General features: G+C 45.7%; 1 pseudogene; it reads left to right on the top strand.

The window, feature by feature from the left end:
- The first annotated feature begins 2,309 nt into the window (after positions 1-2,309).
- Positions 2,310-3,786, top strand: LOC125109696 (uridine 5'-monophosphate synthase-like; annotated as a pseudogene).
- Positions 3,787-4,998: the final 1,212 nt, after the last annotated feature.

Genomic DNA, 4,998 nt, shown 5'->3' with positions numbered 1-4,998 from the left:
CCATCTACTGAGACGGGTCTAAGATTCCTCCCACTGAGTTTGGGCAGGCTTGTGTTCACAGTGGAGATGTGAGACTTCTGCCTCGTGGTCCCAAAAGCAGCTTCTGCGGGTTGTCTTGGGGCACTTGTCCTTTGGATCCGGCCACCACGCTATGAGGATGCCCATTCAGCCCTGTAGAGAGGCCAAGCATAGTACCCATTGGCAACCCTCTGCAGTCTCCACAAAACATCCACTGCCAGGAGCTTGTGGATGGTTCCACCACCCGAGGCCTTGTGTTGCTTCTGGCTTTCTAGTCTTCCTTGTCTGGCTGCGGACATTACGCCCAAGAGACACTCTGGCTCCTCTGCACTCCTTTCAAATTCCTCACCCACAAACGCATGAGCCTACTAAAATGGGTGCTATTTCATGCCACAGGTTTGGGGTGGTTTACTACTCCAAGGTAGGTGTCAGGAGAATAAGTGCCCTTCCTCTATGCCTTCCTCATCTTTAAAGATACAAACACTGCCTTCTTGTGTCCCTGCCCTGCTATCTAAGAGCAGTCTTTATCCACCTTTATCAAAGCAAGTATGATTTTATTCTGTCTGCCTGACATCAGCTTCTGAGCTTTGCAAGGACAGAGACTTTGGCTTATTGATTTCTGTTCCCCAAAGCATCTGTTATAGGAATGAATGAATGAATGAATGAATGAATGAATGAAATTAGTCTAGAGAACATCATACTTTGACTTCAATGTCTTTGGTTCCAAGCAGAGAGAAAGCTTGATAAGTTTTAAAGCTACTGTTGTTTGTGAAGAGTCATTACTTATGAATCAATATGAACACAATCAATCCACCTTCCTGTTACGAAAAGAGACTAAGCTAGAAGCATAGGAATCGAAAACAAGAACACTCACACTTCTGGTGGCAGAAGCTGGCTGTGCCCCCCATGTCCCCTTGAACCCTTGGGGTCCCCCAAGCTCATGCCTATGACATTCTATCACAGATCCCTACAAGTCTCCACCTAACAGCTTGTTCTCAGCTGCTGAGCAGGACAGGCCAGATGTGTTAGGGGAATGAAAGCCCTGGAAACAGCCCTCAGCCAATGATAGATGTGAGTTGGGGGATAAATTTCCCTGAGTGGGTATTTCTGGAGCTTATTCTGCATTGTCCCCCAGAATTCCCAGGCAGGGATGAGTCCCAGTGGCACTCTGGAGGAAACTTCTCAATAACATTCTTCTCTTTCCACGTTTACTCCCTCAATCCCTTACTGATACTCTCGGGATCACCTCCAAAATAACCACTTGGCTTTCAAATCCTCTATCATGGTCTGCTTCTGGGGAAAACTCAAATTGAGTAGCACTCTAAGCAACACAGATCAAGTCTCACTGACAAAAACAACAAGAAGAGGGTATGGACAGATAAAATCCACCCGGCAAGTTACAATTCCTTCCAGTGGATTTCAACAAATGACTCCAGTAAAGATTTCCATGTGCTGTTGATTAAAGATAATCAACTCAAGACTCGGCCACAATGAACTATAATAGACAAAGGGTTCATTTCTGCATTCGTCAGGACGCTTTGGTCTGTAAGTGACAGAAAACAAATATATACCAGCTCAGGGAAAGCAGGAATTTCCTAGTTCATGTAACTGAAGTGCCGTGGGAAGAGGAAGGCCATCAGCAGTGGTGGGCCCGTATCAATCTTACCAAAATGTGTTTACCACCATGGTACAGCTCTGGTTTCCCTCTTGGTCCTTTCACTGTTTGGTAAGCTCTCCAAAAAGAGTGGGAAGAGGCAACTTCTGATTTGCATTCCATTCACTAAGTAACACCAGCAGAAACAGATTTGCCCTTTCTCAAGAGTTCCACGCAAAGTCTTGGGTTTGGCTTTGATTCCTGAACTGACAGCTGTGGTCAGGACGTTGGATTATGCCATGGGCAGCTGGACATGTGACCCCTCTGCAGTGGGGCATGAGGGTAGCAGTGATGCCCACCCAAACCGGAGAGCCTGGCAGTAGCTCACGAGTGGTTCCTTAAGGGAAATTCAGGGTTGGAAGAGGAAGGATACTCCTCAGAGAAGCAGGACCTCCTACAACACTAAAACAGACTTGTTCTATAAAAAAGAGAAAGCACAGGGGCACTTGGCTGGCTCAGTCAGAAAGGGCATGCCACTCCTGACCTCGGTGTCATGAGTTTGAGCCCTGTGCTGGGCATAGAGACTACTTAGATACATACATACATACATACATATACATACATAAACTTTAAAAAAAATCTTTAAAAAATGAGAAAGTAGGCTTTGGAGTTTAGAACAGGGCCCGGGAGCGCGTGAGATGGCAGCCGTGGAAGCAGCTTTGGGGTCGTTGGTCACGGGTCTGTACGACGTGCAAGCCTTCAAGTTTGGGAACTTCGTCCTGAAGAGCGGGCTCTCCTCCCCTGTTTACATCGATCTGCGTGGCATCGTGTCTCGACTGCGTCTTCTGAGTCAGGTTGCTGATATTTTATTTCAAACTGCCCAAATGCAGGAATCAATTTTGACACCGTGTGTGGAGTACCTTATACAGCTTTACCGTTGGCTACAGTTATCTGTTCAACCAACCAAATTCCAATGCTTATTAGAAGGAAAGAAACAAAGGATTATGGTACTAAACGTCTTGTAGAAGGAGCTGTTAATCCAGGAGAAACCTGTTTGATCATTGAAGATGTCGTTACCAGTGGATCTAGTGTTTTGGAAACTGTTGAGGTTCTTCAGAAGGAGGGCTTGAAGGTCACTGATGCCATAGTGCTGCTGGACAGAGAGCAAGGAGGCAGAGACAAGTTGCAGGCGCATGGGATCCATCTCCACTCAGTGTGTACATTGTCCAAAATGCTGGAGATTCTTGAGCAACAGAAAAAAATTGATGCGGAGATGGTTGAAAGAGTGAAGAGATTTATTCAGGAGAAATGTTTTGTGGCAGCTAATCACAATGATTCACTCCTTCCTGTAAACAAAGCTCCTGGAGAACTCAGCTTTGGTGCACGTGCAGAGCTGCCTAAGATTCACCCAGTTGCGGCGAAGCTTCTCCGGCTTATGCAGAAGAAAGAGACCATCTCTGTCTGTCTGCTGATATTTCAGAGTCCAGAGAGCTGTTGCAGCTAGCAGATGCTTTAGGACCCACATCTGCATACTCAAGACTCATGTGGATATTTTGAATGATTTTACCCTAGATGTGATGAAGGAGTTAACGGCTCTGGCAAAAACGCCATGAGTTCTTAATATTTGAAGACCGGAAATTTGCAGATATAGGAAACACAGTAAAAAAACAGTATGAAGGTGGTGTCTTTAAAATAGCTTCTTGGGCAGATCTGGTCAATGCTCACGTGGTGCCAGGTTCGGGGTTGTGCGGGGCCTGAGTGAAGTCGGCCTGCCTTTGCAGCGGGGATGCCTGCTCATTGCGGAGATGAGCTCTGCTGGCTCCTTGGCTACAGGCAGCTACACAAAAGCCGCGGTTAGAATGGCAGAGGAGAAATCCTGAAATTTGTGCGTGGTTTTATTTCTGGCTTCCGAGTAAGCATGAAACCAGAATTTCTTCACTTGACTCCAGGAGTTCAGTTAGAAAGCAGGAGGGGGGATAATCTTGGCCACAGTACAACAGCCCCCAAGAAGTTATTGGCAAACGAGGTTCTGATATCATCATTGTAGGCCGGGGCATAACATCAGCATCCAATCCATCGTCTGGAAGCAACTGAGTTGTACCGAAAAGCCGCTTGGAAGCTTATTTGAGTAGACTTGGTATTTGAGTGTCTTGGATACATTGTTGTGAAGACCTTGAAGCTGCATGGTCTCCTGAGATCGCTGGCTTGAAATGACAAGCCACACTTATGGGTTGGATTCTTTCATGGTTCTGTGTTGGAATGACTTCTGGATATCTCAAGTCTTTAGGAAATGCCGAATGATGAATATCACTGCACTGTTACTATAACAAAAAAAAAAAAGAGAGAAAGTAAAGACAAGCAAAAAACGAATAAACAGAACTTTTCAGTTACTCAAGGCATAAAATTCCATCTTTTGGAAAACCAGTTTCTCTGATTTATGACTAAAAAGAGTTGTGCCTGACAAATGTATGTCATACATATATGTATATTATAGGTATAGGTATATGTATATATAATGAAGGCTTCCAAGTGAGATGAAATAAGCACATTTCAACCTGTCCCTCGGTTTTTAAATATACTTTTCGTTATTTAGTTACAGTGAGGCCAAAAGATTAGGAGGTGACTGTCATTGATCTGATAGATTGTTTACTCCACAGTCTCCAAGGGGAGGGGCATGCCGTCGCATGGGGCCCACACCCCGGAAGCACCTGGGACCGTCAGGAGGCAGAGGCAGAGGAAGCAGGGGAATCTTGACAAGAGACTTCACTGTAGTTTCTATGGGAAGGAACAGGAGAGGCAGGAGTAAGAAGGCATGGGACTGGCTAGTTTGAATAATTTCAGTAGGCCCCAAGGTGCAGGAGCCCTCCTGAATTGTTTGGTATCTGGCCCCGGAGTGATTACAGCAGGTGGATCTGGATCTGGTAGCCCAGAGTGTAAAACTTCCATAAAAGGGGTGCTTGGGATGTGGGTTTTGGATTAGTTAATTTGCACATGAAAAGTTCTTTATAATCTCCAGGGATTAGCGAATCCAGAGAGGGTAACATCCTCCCAGGTTGGCAAGACCCTAAATGCCAGAACATCAAGAATACAGAAAATACAAAGGTAGAGTGCATCCACTCTCTCACTGAATGCAGCTATGCACCCAGAGAGATTGCATTCATCAGCCATTTGAAGACTCTGAAATATAGTAGCAAGGGGGTAGGAAAAGAGACTAGAATTTGAAGCACCATGAAACCAGGGTTTCAGGACTCTCCGGTGTCCACCAGTCTGAACTCAATGCAGTCTGAGAACTGGAAATGACCAGAGAGAAATTCCAGGAGAAGCCCTCCAGTTCTAGCTTGTGGACAGGAACAGATATTCCTGGCACCCGGAGACGGGGAGGAAAC

The sequence above is a fragment of the Lutra lutra genome, chromosome 1 (assembly GCF_902655055.1).
Source record: "Lutra lutra chromosome 1, mLutLut1.2, whole genome shotgun sequence".
Lineage (NCBI taxonomy): Eukaryota > Metazoa > Chordata > Mammalia > Carnivora > Mustelidae > Lutra > Lutra lutra.
Note: the sequence above shows the minus strand (reverse complement) of the source record. Positions and strands in the feature narration are given on the sequence as shown.